Source organism: Odocoileus virginianus, chromosome 1, assembly GCF_023699985.2.
Source record: "Odocoileus virginianus isolate 20LAN1187 ecotype Illinois chromosome 1, Ovbor_1.2, whole genome shotgun sequence".
NCBI lineage: Eukaryota > Metazoa > Chordata > Mammalia > Artiodactyla > Cervidae > Odocoileus > Odocoileus virginianus.
Window position 1 is genome coordinate 57853714 of NC_069674.1, and position 18932 is coordinate 57872645.

General features: G+C 38.5%; 1 long non-coding RNA gene across 1 annotated transcript; it reads left to right on the plus strand.

The window, feature by feature from the left end:
• The first annotated feature begins 812 nt into the window (after positions 1-812).
• LOC110148957 (uncharacterized) lies at positions 813-18312 on the plus strand. Its single transcript, XR_002317309.2, has 4 exons — positions 813-884; positions 2030-2141; positions 16241-16287; positions 18188-18312. It is a non-coding gene; the product is annotated as an uncharacterized lncRNA (long non-coding RNA).
• The last annotated feature ends 620 nt before the right edge of the window (positions 18313-18932 follow it).

Consider the following 18932-nt stretch of genomic DNA (forward strand, 5'->3'; position numbering starts at 1 on the left):
ACATGGGATCTTTGATTTCACCTTTCTTGGTGCATGTGGTACTTTTTTTTTTTTTTTTTTTGGTTGCTGTATGTGGAAATCTAGGGATTGACCAGGGGTCAAACACATGTCCCCTATGTTGGAGTTTTTAAATTCTGGAATATAGTTATCTAATTTCCAAAATCAGATAATCATGCACAAAATTAGTATTTTTTAACTATTTATTTATGCTGAGTGAACCCATCATGGATATGATTCTATTGAACACCTGAGTAAAATTCTTTATGTGTTTCTATATCTATGCAGTGACTAACTGCCCTGACTTTTGGGGTCTTAAGGAACATATTATTCTCTTTTTTCCCTCCTATTTTGCCCTACATAACCATAGGCTATTTAAGAGCTCAACATTTAATTTTGCAGACCAGATTTTCTAGAATGTTTAAGGATTCCATTTATCTCTGGGTTTTTTACATTAGATACTTAATTGTAAGATGTCTAGGCAATTGATCTATGATAAAGCCATCATTTTGATATTGTGTAAAATCCTAAAAGTTTAGTATCTGGTTAACACAAGGATGTTCTAGAAGACTCATTTGGTGAGGCCTATTCTATGGCTTCCCTGGTGGCTCAGTGGTAAAAAACCTGCTTGCCGATGCAAGAGACGTGGGTTCCATCCCTGGGTCAGGAAGATCCCCTGGAGAAGGAAATGATGACCCGCTCCAGTATCCTGCCTGGGAAATCCCATGGACAGTGGAACCTGTTGGGCTACAGTCCATGAGGTCACAAAAGAGTTGGACACAACTTAGTGACTAAACAACAACAGCAGCAGCAATTCTAGCTCCAACTTGGGGTTAGTAACTATGGAAAATCACTGGGGCCCTCAGTTAAATGCCATTGTGTACAAAGTAAGAGCCTTAGACCTTTTCAATCTCCAGGGAAACTTCTACCTGATAGAGTGTTTCTATCTTTACATGTGAGGGAAGAAAATGTAACTTCTTTTTTCTGATATTTTATTATTGAAATATCAACAGTGCTTTAAAGCAGGGATTCCTGACCTCCAGGATCTAATGCCTGATGATCTGTGGTAGAGCTAATGTAATAATAATAGAGATAAAGTGCACAATAAATGTAATCAGCATAAAACTACCCCCCCCCACCCGAAGTTTGGGGACCGCTGCTAGATCATTCCCTGTTTTCCTGTCACAGTTTACATAGATTGCCCTGGAATATAACCTGCCTTTGTGCTTTAGCCACTCTGAGTATGACTACTCTTTGTATATCTAAAAATCTCATTTGACATGAAATTATAACATATTGAAGAATAGTCTTTTATCTTAAAGCCAGAAGAAAAACTTTTTATGGTATTCAGATTCTGAATACCAGCTGGTTTGACTTCTTAAGTCTTCAATTAGAAATTTGATTGGTGTGAATCACAGGGGTGATAGTAGGATAGAATGAATCTAATTTCATCATGTGGCTCAGATCTCTCTCCAGGTGGGTCTAATTCACTACACAGGCTCAAGATGAGCCAGCTGCTCAACTTTGCCTGGTGATCAACAGTAGGATGAAACTGTTCTTGAAGGCATTCAGTGCTTCTGTGGGCTCCGAGTTCTCTGTCTCTTTTCTCTCTCAATCTCTCTGCTTCTCTTCCTTCCCTCTAATGGAATGCCTATATAAATTCTGGTTAAGATGGACTTTTAGCAAGGATTCCAAATTTTATTAATATTGTAAAAAGATTAAAGTGTAGCATGGTGATGCTACTCTTTGCTGGGTATAAGAGAACATCTTACAGACTTTAAAGTGTTAATACAGCTTTCAAAACAGAATGGAGGAACCAGGCCTGAGGCCAAGTCACCCTGAGCACTCTTCCCAGAAGAAACCCAAACTGGGATCTCAGGATTTCTCTAAGGGCAGCGTGAGCGTCCTGGATGAACAACACCTGTGCGCCCTGGCATTTGACCCCCACCTCCGGTCTAGTCCATAAAAGTTCTGGCTCACACCACGTTTGGATCAAGCCCCACCCCTCCTGAAAGACTCCCTTCTCTCCCAGCTCAGAGGAGCGGTGGAGTGGCCCCAGAGTCCATCTGAGAGTCTGAAGGGTTAATTGCAGCAACGTGGGCTTCTGGAGCTGAATTTGAGGCTCCAATCTGACATCTGTCAAGGTATGAACACAATTTTTTTTTTCCTAGTATCTCACAAAAGTTCCAGATGTACTATGGTTTGTACAATATCGCAGTAATGGATTTACCCTTCAGGCTTTTCATGAGGGTTACCTTCTGAAAGGACTGAGAAATATCTTTTCTTAAAGAGCATTATACTCTTCTTGCTTTGTTTTCCGCTTTGTCATTATCATGTCTTCGGGATGTTCTCAAGCATTCTGTGAACTTGGGTCTCACAAGGCAAATTGATTTATACTTCAGGCTATGCTTAGTTATCTCTAGGTCCTGTTTTCATCTCATAGAAACTTGTAGGTATCACTCATCTGCCTAAGGTCCCTCTCGTTGTCTTTGTTGATTTATACTCTCGTGTTTCAATTATTTGGCAGAACTTTTTATTTTAATATTTTTTTATCACTGGCTTTTTAAAAAAGTTTGTGGTAGAATACATATAACATAAAAATTACTATCTTAACCATTTTTTAAGTTCACTGGTATTAAATATACTCACAATATTGTGCGATTATGGCCACCATTGATCCCCATAACCTTTTTTTTTCCTCATAAACTTTTATCTATAAAAGTGAAACTGATTACCTATTGAACAGTATGTTTTATGGTAGATTACAGTGTATCTATTAAACAGTATGCTGATTACCTATTAAATTCCCTATGCTCCCCTCCCCTAAGCCTGTGAAAATTATTGCTACACTCTCTATGATTTTGACTAATCTAAGTCCCCCATATAGGTGGAATCGGACCATGTTTCTTTGTAACCTACTTATTTTACCTAGCATAAAGTCCTCAAGTTTCACCCATGTTGTAGCCTATTTAATCTTCCTTGTTTCTTAGGAGGAGGTATAAGAAGTCAACTGATTGTTCAAGGGCCAGGATCGGGGGTGGTAAAGGGCCACTCTCTCTTTGGTTAGATTCTTAATCTTAAAAAAAAAAAAAAAAAAATTTTTTTTTTTTTTTAAAGTCTATAACAGTTTCATTGTCCCTCCCAATTCTCCCTGCCCTGGGAAACCCCACTGGAGAATCCTGTTTTTACACAAAGTTCTTAGAACTCCTAACCACCCCCACACTTTTCATTTTCCTTTCCATCTCGTTCTTGCTCTATAGTTTCCAGGGTATTTTGCACTTGATTACATATCCTTCACTTTCTTTTCACCCCATCACTCCCTGAACAGGTTTTGGAAGAGAGGCTGGAGGATGGTGGGGTTGTATGGCAGAAGTGGAGGAAAAATAGGAAGGATTTTATCTCTTCTGTTACTTATAAGAAAAAAAAAGTTGTATGGTAGCAATGTCCTTGTTGCTATTGCTGGGGTGTGTGTGTGTAAGTCGGTCAGTTGTGTCAGATTCTTTGTGACTCTATGGATTATACAGTCCATGGAATTCTCCAGGCCAGATTCTGGAGTGGGTAGCCTTTCTCTTCTCTAGAGGATCTCTCCAACTCAGGGATTGAACCCAGGTCTCCTGCATTGCAGGCAGATCCTTTACCAACTGAGCCACAAGGGTCTGATTTTATATCTTTAAGCATATTAAAAAGCAAATGAGATGAATTATCATGCTAATATTGTTGTCAAAGTTTAAATACCTATATATTCTCTATGACTGCAGTGAAGGGTTTTTAAGGAGGGGGAGAACTAAGCTTAATAATCTTTTTTTCAATCCGAAGACTTCTTTCAGCTGTACCTTTTAGAGCTGAACTTCTGGTATTTGACTTACTGTACTGTAGCCATGACTTTAGCAGCTGAGTTGAGTGAGTCCAAAGGCTACTTTATAAAGAGTCTCCTTTCCTGGGAACATTCTGAAGTGGATAGGGCATCTACATTAGAACAGAGAAGCTAAATTCCTTGTTCTGGGCTCGAGCCCTTAGCTTTAGCACCCACCATACTGTGAAGGAACATTAAGATAACCCAAGAATATTAGGGGAAACAAGAGGGCTCTGAAAAACATCCAAATTAATCTTTAAAATGTGTTATATGACTAAGAAACATTTTAGGCTTGAGCTCAGCACAGCATTTCAAAACCTAAGCTCAATGAGCTATAATAAGGGCTAATCATAAAATTCTTAACTGTAACAGCCTTTAATTACTGCAGGATATAGCAATGTTTTGTAAGGTGAACAGCAGTGAGATGCTATACCACTGTCTTTTCAAACAGTAGAACTGCCTTCAGCACCCTAAAAAATAATCACACTTCAAAGTGCTCCCTAGGATTGACCCCAAATGAGGAGGGGGGGGGGGAAATGGAGAAAGTAAAATCAGATAAAGACAGAAAGTTTCATCTTCTGTGGTTTTTAAAAAAAATTTCAATTTATTGACATGATAATTACAATTGAAGTTACAGCTGAATTCCATTATTTCAGATCTGGGGAATGAAAATTCATAGGCTTATTCATGTTAAAACTGAGAGTAATTTGTTCAAAATATCCTGGTGGGAAGAAAATTGCCTTATGTCTTTGAGGGGTCATAATAGTTTTCACAGTGTCTACAATGAACCCAATGCAGGACATAACAGATAATTGAAAACAAAAGCTGAATATATTAAGTCTGTTGGTATAAAGGTTAAAGCAGTGGAATGAAGTATTCAGGTTAAGTGATGCTATTAATGCCGTGTCTTCACAGGTGGTATGTCTAGCACATTAATACTTAATATGGCTCTTATGCTTTTCTCATAAAGTTTCCACACTTGCTTGTAATTTGAACATTTTTTAGAAGATAGGTTTTTTTTTAAACAATGAACATTTTTTCTAAAAGCCTTTTAACTGTAGGTTAATCAACCAATTGTGTCACGATCAAAGAGAACTGAAACTAACCTGAGGGATAAATCATTATTGTTGGCAAACACATGAGTATACAGTCCTAACCTGTAAAATAAAAGCACATCATTTTCAAATGTGTCAATATCTGTATAATACATAGGCTCATGAAAGCAACCATATCAAACTCAAAAATGGTTATTAAGGCTCTATCTTTTTCCAAAACATTGAATGTTTACTTTTCAGATATAAAGAAAAGAGTATGTTCCTTCATTTTCTTTGATTTCAGTCTTTTCCCTCTCTTTGTGTTCTGTGTTTGCCAACAATACTTTTGTTTACTCTTTGCTCCTATTACCCCTTTTCTCTTTCTTTCTTCACTCTCTCCTGCTCTTTACACATTTTACCATGCAGCCTTCTTCTAAAGAAGAGAAAGACAATCATCAAATTATGTAAAGTTTATTCAAAGTGTTAATGAGAGTTCAGAGTCTTCAGTATTGTACACATCAGAGCCAATGAGAAGGCACCAATCTTCAAATGTCTTCATTCCTACTCTGATATATCTCGTGGAGCCCACAAATATCATTGAATAGATTGATATTATTTTATCAGGCTTAGCCTTCCAAATAGACTCTCATTCCAGACTTTATTCCCCCCGTCAACTTGTGTATGGCCATGAAGAATTTTCAGGCACAAAAATTGAGTGTATTCTCAGAAATATTTAATGAGTCTCCATCAACCACAATAGGGCCACCGCCCTTGGTGTATTAGGCTCAACACTGTATGAGGTCTGTCAACAGACCTGCTTCTTCCACTCGCTGCATTCTAGCCCTCCACTCTCTCTGGTTACTCTTGCTTTATCCCCTCCTTGCTATCTCATTCTTCCCTCCACTTATCCAGACTGAGAGTAAATCACAACTTTTTTTCTGGGCTCCCACTTCATTTTGTAAGTACCCACATATTAGCATGCATTTTAATTCCAAGGGCACTTTCACAGAAGATATGGGATTCTAAACTCTTTGAGGGCAGAACAGGAATTTGAATTCAGATCTCCTTAACTTGAAAAGCCACTGTGTTTTGTGTCATATTGAATTTGAGGAATTGATAGCAAATGGAGAAGTTGAAGGTACAACTAAGATTTCAAATTTAAATAAGTGGGCAGATGGTGATTACTTGGATCAAGGGAAAGACTGTGGAAGAAGTAGCTTATGGGTGGCAACATTAAAAACCCATAGTGAAGGATGTGAATAAAAAGAGTGTGATGAGTGGCTCACTGAGAAATGCCAACATATAAGGGTTGAGGACTGGAGCTCAGAAGAAGGGAACAATGCAAGGATAGAAGCCAAGGTGGACAGATTTTTAAGGAGAAAAGAATTATCACTAGAAGATGCTTTAAGTCCATTAAATTTTGGGACTGAAGATAGACTGGTGATACACAGAAAATCATTCCAAAGACATCTCAGTATCTAGGGTGGGGGTTAATCAAATTGCAGTAAATTCTAGAGTGAGATGAAGTTGACGTATAGTTGGAGTATATGTGTTACTAAGTTTGGACTTGAAAGTGGGTAAGGAATGGGGGTTTCATGGTTAGTGAAAGACATTTCTTGGAAGTGAGAAAAAAGCGTATGTGGAGGTATTTTTAATGTGCTTGTAGGTTGAAGGGAGGGAGCTGGTAGGCATAAGGGTGTGAATGTATAGAAAAGAGGAAGGGACTAGTATGCAGAGAAAAAAGAATGGGACAGGATGCAGAGCACAGATGGAGAGTTTGGCTGGGGTTGGACTTCTCTCTCAGTCTAGAGGGATGGGTGAGATGCTGGGTGAAGGTATATTATGTTTGAGAAGGAAGGGAAAAGATTGGATAGTTTTATAACTAATAATTCTGATTGTTCCCTTGTTAAATGGAAGGGACCTTTTAAATTCAAATGCTATTATAGTGCTGATATCTTATATTTGCCTTCTGGATTTTGTGATGTCAAAAGGTGGGCACCACCTTGCCTTTGTCTTCAGCTCAGTGTAGGAAAACAACGGGGATGTGTTGATGGACCCCACGAGTGTTTACCTCCAATTGTGATATGTGAAAGTTTTAAAAAAATCTTATGCAGGAAAGTAATTTTTTTCCAGACTGTTTCAGTAGTCATTAGTGCAATTAAAGCAATTAAGCTTTGCACTCTGTGGCTCTGCTTACTTCTGTTCGTTTATTGCACGGTGAGGTTGGAGATGTGCATATAATGCATGTCAAGCCTTGAGGAGCTCAGGAACATTTTTTTATTTACCAAAATTAATAATGTTTAAAAAACACAGAAAGCTGGAAAAATATTATAAACTTAGAATAGAGCAATTGTTTTATAAAATGCAGTGTGGTAGGTACTCAATGTGTGTGCTTAGCTGTTCAGTTGTGTCTATTTGCTACCCCATGGACTATAGCCTGCCAGGTTCCTCTGTCCATGGGATTTTTCAAGCAAGAATACTGGAGTGGGTTGACATTTCCTTCTCCAGGGGATCTTCCTGACCCAGGGTTCAAACCCGAGTCTCCTGTAGCTCCTGCATTGCCGGCAAATTCTTTACTGCTGAGCCATCAGGGAAACCCAGGTACTCAATGTGATTAGTTGCTCAGTCATGTCTGACTCTGCGACCCCATGGGCTGTAGCCCACCAGGCTCCTCTGTCCATGGGATTCTCCAGGCAAGAATACTGGAGTAGATTGTCAGGCCCTCCTCCAGGGAAATCTTCCTAACCCAGGGATTGAACACACGTCTCCCACATTTCAGGCAGATTCTTTACCATCTGAGCCAACAGGGAAGCCCAAATGTACTCAATAAATACTCATTATTATCAATGCACATCTTCAGAACAATCTTAGAGTGTGTGTATTTTTATTTCCAGTTTTCTAATTGGAGAACAAAAGTTAAGAAAATTTAAATTACCCAAGATCCACAGCACAACTAAAATAATGCTAGAGTTCAAGTTCAAATTGAAGTTGTTTCCAGATAAAGCCTTATTTCTTCTGAGGTAATAGACTGCCTCTCAATTCCGTGAAATCACATCAGGGAACATCAGTTTTCGTAGAAGTCAAATGGCACACAGTTATGACCTAAAACCGCAATGTAGCTCAGGGATCTACATGAGGAAGTCAGCATTTTTGTCCTCTTAACCTCAATTCTTTATGCAGTGTAATTTTCTGTAGGCCATGCTTTAATTCGTGTTTTAGGGAATATGCACATTTAATTCTGCTTGATTGCATAGGGTACAGTTATCCATACTCTTTCAAAATCTTCACTATGTTTAATTCATGAAATTCCTGCTTTCATGAGCTCATATGGCTTCAACTTTTAAGTGTAGCCTACTTTAAATACTTGATAGGTTAATGAAAAAAATTTTGAGCCTTTCGTTTTTATAAATGGATTTTTTTGAACATGTATTAGAACTCTCAACATAAAGAGAGCCTTGGGATTAACTTTTTTTGGCAGAGTTATAATAGCTACTATTTATAGAATCCCTTCCATACACTACAAGCTTTGCATGCAGCATCTTATTTATTTAAATAGCCAATGTCTAATCTCACTATGGTGTCAGTTTGAGCTCCTGGATGTTGACTCTTTAAGTCTTCTGTAATGAGAGAACTAGCATTTTTTTTTTTATAATTCCTCCCAACTGAGTCCATGCTTAAACCAGAAAGAGAAACTAAATCATTGCAATCCAAATAAAGCAACAAATGAAATGAGGCTATACTTTTCTTCACAGGGACTGGTTTAGAAAGTGATTAATGCAAGGTTATTTAAAAGTGCTAAGTAGCCATTAATAAAATATTGAATGAATTAATTCAATATTGTGAATACTACACTTTTGATTTTCTAACTGTTGTACGTAGTCTGGAAATTACTTGGCTTGTTTTTCATACTGCTTGTAAGGTTCTGGATTTCTGGAATTACAGCAGGCTTCCCTCATAGCTCAGTTGGCAAAGAATCCTCCTGCAATGAAGGAGACCCCAGGTTGATTCCTGTGTTGGGAAGATCCACTGGAGAAGGGATAGGCTACCCACTCCAGTATTCTTGGGCTTCCCATGTCCTTCAGCTGGTAAAAAATCTGCCTGCAATGCAGGAGACCTGTGTTTGATCCTGGGTTGGAAGATCCCCTGGAGAAGGGAAAAGCTACTCACTCCAATATTCTGGCCTGGAGAATTCCATGGACTGTCTAGTCCATGGGGTTGCAAAGAGTCGGATACGACTGAGCAACTTTGTCACTTTCACAATTCACATAGTACATGCTAAGCATGTCTGATATGGGCAAGTTTCTATGATAGGTCTCAGGAGGGAAGAAGCTAGGGTAAGGTTTAGGGACTGGGAAGGAAGGAAAAATTTTCAAGGATATGTTTCCTGCCAGTGGAACTGACACAAAATTGTGAGGGAAGGAAGGATAATACAAATTACCGTGATACACATAACAAATGCAGAATAGTGACGAATGAAAGCACTGCAAACACTGCCACTTTTATAAGATTCTATGTTTACAAATTGAAATTGATTTTTTAAAATATTTTATGGGATGCACCAAAGCATGAGGAAAAGTAATTATATTTTGAGTTTGTTCAGGTTTTTCCCTACATGTTAGTTGCTTAGTCATACCCAACTCTTTGTGACCCCATGGACTGTAGTCCACCAAGCTTCTCTGTCCATAGGATTCTCCAGGCAAGAATACTGTAGAGGGTAGCCATTCCCTTCTCCAGGGGGTTTTCCCTAAGAAGGTACAGACAAACCTGAATGAACTTTTAGCCACCTCAATATATCCTGTATCATTTCTCTCCAAGAAATGGCGTTTTCAAGGATGGAGTCTCTCCAGCACAGGCATCTATTAACACTGAAACTCCTTTCCAAACTGACCCTTCTATTTTCCATTACAGCTGGCATTTGCTAAGTGTTTTACAAACTAAATGATAAGCCAATTAGCAATTAGGCATTAATGACTCACTGCAGTTGCTCTTAGAGATAATATATTTACAAATTTGCACGAGCTTTCTTTAATCAAAAGATTGGGTGTGATGGTAGTAATTAATGTCCACATGTTAAATCCATGGAGAAATATTTTGGAGTTAGACTGGGTTTTGAATGCTCTATGTCAAGAACTGTGAAGTTCTAAGATTTTTGTCCTTCTTGACAGCTCACAAATTAGCCCACCCCAGTTTAACAGAAGCTGACAGAAAATCTGAGACTCCAAGGGCAGACACCAAGGACAATGTTATATGACTGGCCTCAAGCAGTATACATAAGGCAGTAGGGTAGCCAGAGCCTCATTGATTTCTCCCGCCATTTCCTGAGGCTCGATTCCCACAGGATGATGGAACAAGCTTCTAGTGATGCCTGCACCCCTGATGGGTTGTGTGACAGGTGAGCTACCCCAAGCACCAGGAACCCAACTCTTTTATAATAGATCCAACTAAACTAGCAGAACTTTGTCCCAGGAGAGAACATTCTCCCCATGATACAGGACAGTAGGCACACTTGCCTTCTGCTCTGCACAGAGAAATTGACCCCCTCTTCCAAGCTGTTTACTGGATAAATGTCCTTGAAAGAGTCCAAAACAGTAGGGCCGTTAGTGCCTCTGCATTGAAAACATACAGTAATACATAACACCCTTGGAAAATTGTCTCCTGATACTCTGAACTGATGAGTTTTTCAACAACTATTTCCCATTATATGCCAAGCAATGTTCTAGGGTGTTTTTTTAAAGGATATTTACAAACATCCTCATTTACTTTTCACATGATCTTTTTTCATATTTTATATTCCTACTATATACTTTTATCCCTATGTCAAAGGGATAGACATTTTATATTCCTGTTTCATAGAAGAGTAGCCTGGGGCTTAGAGAGGTCAAGTTATTTGCTTAAATATAAACAGTGAGTCCCACTGATGGGATTTAACCCTAGGCTTTTCTGACTCCTGTACCCAGGCTTTTAATTACTGCACCCTCCCACTGCAAAGATCAACCTACTTTAAATTTCTGTTTGGATTTTGTTAACAACCTTAATGACCCCACAGGAGCATGATATAACTTGAAAGTCTTCATACAAAGGTGATTATACATAGCAATTCATTAAACTAATAAATAATATCTGCCTTTATATACATACTACTTTGTCTAAGTTCATTTTTTAAAAAGGAATTAGTGAATAAAGAAAATACTGGTCTCATTAAGAACTTCTGAGCCTCCAGTTTGCTTTTTGTTTTACTAGTATAGTCATTAGGTTAGTTCTCTGGAAAATATTTCATTTCACTTAGTTCATTACTTTGTTTGGGATACTTTATTGCTGTTAAACAATTGGTAGAATGAGGTAGTCTTGACTCACTAGCTATTAAAATATGGTGTGTGTTTTTGACCACCCAAGACTGTTGGAAGTCCCTTATTAAAGGCCTCTAGGCTTCCACTTTCATCCTACTTTTGTGTGCACATGTTTCATGCATCACTCATAGGACAAGTCTTATGTGGTGGTAACATTTAGGTGGCTCTCCCTGCCTCCAATGTTCTCCTTCCACTGTATTCTATTATCTTCTAGTTTCATCCCATGAATGTGCTCCTAATCTCTCCCACAGAGAACTTTCTTAGGTTTTATTTATTCTTTTCATGGGTCATCTTGACTGTGTATTTTTTTATCCATACAGTCATACTATAAACTTCTTTTGGCAGTAATGGGTATCTTACTTATCTTTGTATATTGTTATATTGTATAAATTGTATTTGTTGCAATGTAGCCTAAGAGTTTAGTCTTCAGAGGAACTGGAAAGGAGGGTATAAGGAATTATATCCTCTCAATGTGAAGAGGGAAGACGTTTCTCTTTTATGGCTACGCCCCAGGTCCTTCTGTGGTGTGCAAAAGGGGATATGAGCTCACTTTCTGTCATGGCCTGCTGCACCCATTTTGTTTGTGTTGCTCCCTGCATTACATATTTCCTATTGAGATTTTGATGGGAGCTCCTTCATATGTTTTAAAACATTCTGGATCTTCCTTTGCATTGCTTATTCCAAAGTCTCACTATATGATCTATCAAGCCAAAAAAAAAAAAAAGAAACCTTCTGTTGTCAGTGTTTGTTTTTTTTTTATGAAAGAATAATATTCTTTTAATAAGTAGTAACACTAATTAGTGTTGTGAGCAGATGGCTTTCCTCTTTCTTCCTGTTCAAAGCAGATGATGGGTTATGCTTCAGTTCTTCGTATGTCCTGCTCTCTGTGACATCAATCTGCAGTGAGTAAGTGGAATGTGTGTGTTCACCAAGATGTAAATATAAAAGTTTTCCATGACCTTTTCCTTTTTACTAATATGTATTCAGTATATGTATATATAAATGTAGGTTTATGTATGTTTGTAACATAATATACATACACCTATACACCTTAAGTTTAAGATGAACATTTTTGCACATTAAAATGTTTTCTGATACTAGCCTGCTTTTTATGTTGATTCATATATTTAATGTGTTTCTTCCTCTGAAAAGCTATTATTAACTGATGGTGTGTTTCACAATTGATGCCTTCTTAAGAACATCTAAATAGATCACTTATATAAGGGAAAGGCCAGTTGAAATAAAATCACCATAGTTTGTAATGGGAAATAAGCCTCTTGCCAGAGTTAAGCACCCACATATGGTTGCTCTTCGCTGAGATCTCTGAGTAGAGGGTGTTGTGTAGTGAATGTTCCACGTCGATCTGGTGTTAACACGACATGGCAAGTATTCCTGGGACTGCTGTAATTCCAACAACACAGTCTTCCCCTGCCTAACGTCACAGTAATCTTTGTTGGCGTTAAAGCTGTTTCATCTCTGGCAGAGTAACATTCAGTGGATGGATTAGGAGCCTTATCTCGCTAAGACCAGCAACATCAGGAGTCAATAGATGAGTGACTTCTGCAGACAGTACCTGCAGGAGAAGCACGCTTTCCCCAGAGTTTCCAGGGATGATCCCAACACTGCAGATGGCATAAATGGGGAAGGGGAGTGTGATTTTTCTGAGAGTTTTTCAAGCATGGACTAGGTCCCAGGCCATGAACAACTTAAGTTCAGCTGTTTTTTGTTTTAAAGCAATAGAAGGAAAACAAACATTTTGTTCCTTCCTTTTTCAGGTATAAAAACTGATGCAGAATGTAGACTCTGCTGAAAACACCTATATGAACCATGCCATGCTGCCAATTTATTTTTCATAAATGATTTTCACTCTCCTCTAATACAGTGTGTATATTTTAATCACCTGAAAGTAGGTGAAAGTGTTAGTTGCCCAGACATGTCTGACTCTTTGCAACCCCATGGACTGGCTGTAGCCCGCCAGGCTCCTCTGTCCGTGGAATTCTCTAGGCAATAATACTGAGGTAGGTAGCCATTCCATTCTCCAGGGGATCTTCTTGACCCAGGGATTGAACCCAGGCTCCTGTATTGCAGGCAGATTCTTAACCATCTGAACCACTAAGGAATCATAGAGATTTTTTTTTTTCTTCTGCAATAGCATTCTTTTCCCTTTAAAAATGATAACTTGGCAAGGAAGAACTTTTCTTTTCTAGCTTCAGTGTCCTCATCTGAAAAATGGAAAAACAATAGTTCATATTTCAAAGGTTGTTATGGAGAGTGGATTATATAATATGAGCAAGCTACTTGTCCTGGTCTATAGCAAGATTTCAGTAAATAATACACAATAAGTGCATGAACATACTTTTCACACTTACACATTTTTAGATGCTTTCATAACTTGTATGTCTATCTCTCCCTGGTGAGCAGAGCATGCAGACATGTGCCAGTGAAAACTGGGCTTCAGTCTTTTTATTCTAGTCCATGTATCCCTACTCTTGGCAGATGTCTCCCCTGATTCTGTCTGTAAGAAGCTTATTTCTCAGTACTCAGAGATTATAGACTGTCCACATCGGCTCCAAGGAGGGTTGGTTTCAACAAAGTTCTGACAGTGAGATGGGTCACTGTACTCAGAGCCAAGCTCATAAAAACCACATTCAGCTTCCATTTCATCTTCCAGCCTTTCACCATCTTGTGATGAGCAGTGCCTGCCACCACAGCCATCTCATCTAGTCACTTTCCATCTCGAAACGCAGTGAAGCTTCTCTTCTCTGATCTCCCTACACTGAAGCAAATTATTCTCATTCTTGTTGGTAGTGGAAAGTGAATTAAATTGAAGTCTGAAGTGCAGTTGCCTGTAGATGTGACTCTGGGTTTTTTCGTAAAGCGATGTCATCAGCCAACAGCTAACATCTTTCTTTCTGGTTTTGTTTGCAATTTGCCTACACATGGCACTAAACAAGAGACCAGAAAGAGAGAGAGATATGCAGAAGCTGACAATAAGAAACAGATCATTGACAACACTATTTGCAAGTCCCTTTTCTTATCTGCCTCTCTTTATCTGAAAGGAAAGGGACGACAACTGCATTAGTAGACAGTTGCACCTTGGCCAGATAATCTGGAGGCAGGCTTCCATCCTGCCTTCTGGAGTAGAAATGGGGAGTTCATTGGAGATAAAGAACAATTCCTGGGACAGGTTTTATTCCAGACCGTACATGCCACTGGAATGAATGTAAAAGGGTAGTTAGGGGCCTGTAATATCAACGGCCATTTATGTTCCAGAAGCCATAAGATGTTTACATTATTTTTAAAAAAATCAACCACAGGTGATTACTTCAGACTCTGAAGTAGCTGTTGGGTAATGCATGGGGGGAACACTACCCTGAGAGTAAAGAATCCTTTACTAAAGCTGATTCAACCCCCAAGGACCTGTGGGGTACTGCCTAGACCCTTCACTATAATCAGCACAGTTCCTTTGTACAACGAAATGGGTTTGTACATTTTATTCTGAGGATCACAAAGTAGACATACTCTGGAGTCACTTTAAGACTTAAATGCACAGGTACTTACTAGTATCTGTCATTTTTATTCTCAATAATTAGAGAATGATTAATCAGTTGAGACTGGAGCTTTCCAGTTATTTTCCTTTCCTCTTGCAGCTTACTTTTGGGTCATTTCAGCTTTCCCTGATTATAGCACATACACACACACACACACACACACACACACACACACACGGCTGAGGAAGTTATAAATACAGGAACTTAAGTCCATCTAACTTCTTAGTAATAACTCTGGTAAAGGGCTTCAGGGCAAAGAACTGAAACCCATGATTACAATGAGATTTGGAGATTAAGATTTTGACAAGGTTTAGAAACATACTGTTTCATTTATTTTATGTGTTCTATTGCAATCGATGGCAGATAATGGCTATAACATAAATGAGAGTTTGAGGTAGGAGATGCATAATTCCTAAATACATTGAGAGATTTGTATGCATAACCTTGATTTCCAAATTTGATACAGGACTTAAAAACTAATTATCATTCATGAAGCACCAGCTAAGCTTATGGCTTATGGTAGTAGATGGAATACTTTTTATATTTATCAGGACAAGGCTTCTCCTGGAAGCTTAGACTAGTCTAAACTCTCCCAGTAATTAAAGAAACATTATCATTATTGTTATCCTAATTAGCCTCAATGTATATTATAGAGTACACAAGCAAATACCCCATTTGTGGGAAGGAGAAGGACCTAACATAGTTACTGTGTGTCTGGCACTTTGCCCAGCTCATTGCACGTTTTATGTTATTTAATTCTTAAAAAAAGCAGTAACATCTAGAGTGCCAAAAATGTATCATCTTCCTTGAATGTTAATGGGAAGGTCATTGTTCTTCACCACACTTTTTCTTTTCCTTTCTCCCATTCCTTTGTTTGTATCTTTCTAAGTTCCTTTCTTCCTTCTCCTTTCCTGGAGCCTTTGGTCTTTTTCTTCTCTCCCCTTCCCTGGGTTGCTTTTCTGCAGTTCTCAGTAGGCCACAGGCTCCTGTCGGTGTCCTTTAGTTCCAGTGGTAACTTTTATAGCTAACACTGTTGCAGGCTGCTGGCAGAAGTCAAATCACATTTGGCAAAATATATGTTATATATCTGGAAACTGGGTTATACTCACTCTAGAGCAATTAACTAAATAATTGTTCTGGCATAAAGACAGCCTTGTACTATTCTTGTAACAAAATAGATAATTTTAACTAGAGCTCCACCTAATACTTCTAGGGAGTGCTAAAAAACCTGGCCCATACTTGATTCAGATCAATTAAATGGCTCTGAAGCATTTTCATTTTATTTTTCAGGAATTGTACAGGCCTTAATCACTGTTTTTGAACTGGGAGTCCTTGGTCGCTCATGAAATAAAAAAACAAATGCTCTTTGAATTAAGCAAATTATACAATGGAGAAAGGAAAACCTTTACCATCTCTTCATCCTCTAATTTTTCTTTCTTTTTTTTTTTTTTGGCTAAGGCATTTTCCCAGCTTGTTCAATACATCAGATCAGTCACTGAAAAAAGGTAAGTTCCTTGTTCTAAGATGTGACATTAGAAAGAATTTTGCAAAGGAGAGGAAAAGGATGTTTCCGGTCTGGTATTGGTGTCATTTACATCACTGTCTCATCCACCACCTGCTCTGACTATTGGCTGGGTAGTTAAGAGACCCAAACCTGTGTGCTCACCGTTGTGTGGTTCTGCTGTTCCACAAACAGGGAAAATGAGAAGGTATTGCTGTCTTGCTCCTAGGTGTTTATAATGTTATTGGGGAGTTCAGAGGATCCTATACACATAGTAAGAACAAGTTCTGCAGGAGACCTGGGGGTAACCTGTGTTGTTATTGTTATCCTTTAATGTCCAGATACTGTTTGGAGAAAACAAACAAGAAAAAAACCTGAAGAGCTATTGAAGATTTTTTTTTTTTTTTTTGAAAGGTTTGGAGCTGAAGATGAGTCCCAGAGAAAGTGATTCAGAAAGAATAGAGTGTCTCTAGCAAGGAATCTTTTTTCCTTTTTCCTCTTTACTCACCTCCTCCTTTGCTGTGAGGTGGAGTAGAGATGCCTTTATCCAGTAGTACTTTGGAACCTGAGGCCATTAGTTTGGATTGTTTGTTTCTACCTAGTGCCGAGAAATCTCCCTAAGTCTCCGTCCATCATCTGTAAAAGGGGGATGATAATAGCCCTTATCTCTGGGGGGAGGTCTCAGAGGATTCTTTGTGATGCTCTTCATTCACAATATACATGTGTTCTCAGCAGTTAATTCTAGGATCTCTGCTAGACTTGGGAAATATAGAGGTAAGCATATCAGATATGTTTTTGTTCTCAAGGAGCTCAGGATGCAGCAGAGAGGATAAATACAATTATATAAAATTCTCTGCACAGTTCTGGACTCATAGCAAGACTTTAGTGAGTACTGAGCATGTCAGCAGCTTTCAATAATCATAGCTCCTAGTGGGGAAATTTAAAATTGAAGAAATAGCCTCAACCTTTCTGCCAATGCAGTTGGCCCAGCCTGTAGTGTTATGCAATTCAATATTGTATATTGTCATTAGACCTTCTTAAAAGCTTCCCAGTATTGAGCACTGTTATATACTGATGTTTTATGTATGCAGTAATATGTTAGGCTGAACTATACCTCCTTCAATAGGAATTCTGCCTTTATGTTTGTATGATCAGTGGCAAGAAACTGTACAGCATAAAGGGGTACCTCATCTTTGAAACTGAGATACCTATTATTTTCCTGACCTTCATTGTGAATAAAATGTACCCAGTCATCCAAACCTTTGGTGCTCAAAGATGTACTGCTATGCAAATGGCACCTGGGGACATACCTCAATCCAGTATCTACTTAGTCTTACACAGTTTCATCTTTTCTGTGTGTCTTTTGTCTCCTTTTCCCACAAGTTTCTGATGCCTACTGTCACAGATTCCTGAGAAGCAGGAATAGGAATCTGATACAGAGATTGTGTGCATGAAGTTTATTGGAGAGGGTGCAGGGATCACACCTAAGCCAGAGACAAGACAGGGAAAGTAGACGTGGGCAGAGGGAGAGCTTGGGCTGCACAGTGGTCACTGAAATAAATCCTCAGCCAGCCCAGTGGGAGCTTTGGACCTGGAAGATTCCTTCAGAACTGTCATGAACTAAGGCAATGTTGTGAGGCCTTTGTATCCCCGTGTTGATCAAACATTGGATGAGGGCTATCCAGGGAATAGGGCATGGCTTTGGGTGAGGTGGCTGTCTTCAGCCAAGGTAACTTCCTAAGAGGGCTGGCAGTGCCAGTCCCTTCCTTCTAAAGGATCCGGATGTTGCATCACAACATCCACTACATATATACTCTTCCCTAAAAGATAAATTTAGGATAGAATCCAAAGTGATTTATTTGTAATTTTTATGTTCTACCATGAGATTCCCAATGCTTCCCTAGAATGATTATGAAACTGGTATTCGGACACACGTAAATCTTCCAAGAGTCTCCTTTACAAGAGAAAATTGACACAATGGATCCTCTGAAATACAGAGCTATTGAGGTTGGAGAAGAGACTGAGTGTTTTCCAGGTAATGAGCCCACCTTTATGACGAGTCCTTTCCCCCCATTCAGTTATATATATTTTCTCACCTATTTGGTCATATATGATAGATCTGAAACTTTTGCTCTTTTATGAACTTTCTTGGGTCCTGAGTCAGCATTCTCATGAAAATGTTATAGTCAAATTAGGTAGTTGCCTATCATTTACTGCCTTCCTTATTTCATGTATATTCTTCTTAATCTTATTTACATTAGCAAATAAATAGCTCCTAGAGAGCAAAATGATACTTTTATTTCCATCAAGCACTATGATCACTGGTTCAACCATATCATAATCATGATGCATTGCTATACTAGCTAAGCTAATGAGTCCTCAAAACAGTGCAATAAAGTCACAAATGAGAGTTTATTCAATTTTCAGTAATTGTGAGTTAAATCTCCCAGAAATGAGTAAAATATAAGCCTTCTGAGTTTGTGATTATTTTCTTTTGTTACTCTATATCTGATATATTTTAATTCCAATTCAGAAATGGTGAGATCTTACATTGCTTAAAAATTTGTCCTTTAATGTTTTTATGCTTTTTAAATGTAAAAGAGCTATAAGGTAATACAGTGGGGGGAAAGTAAATTACACATAAAAAAT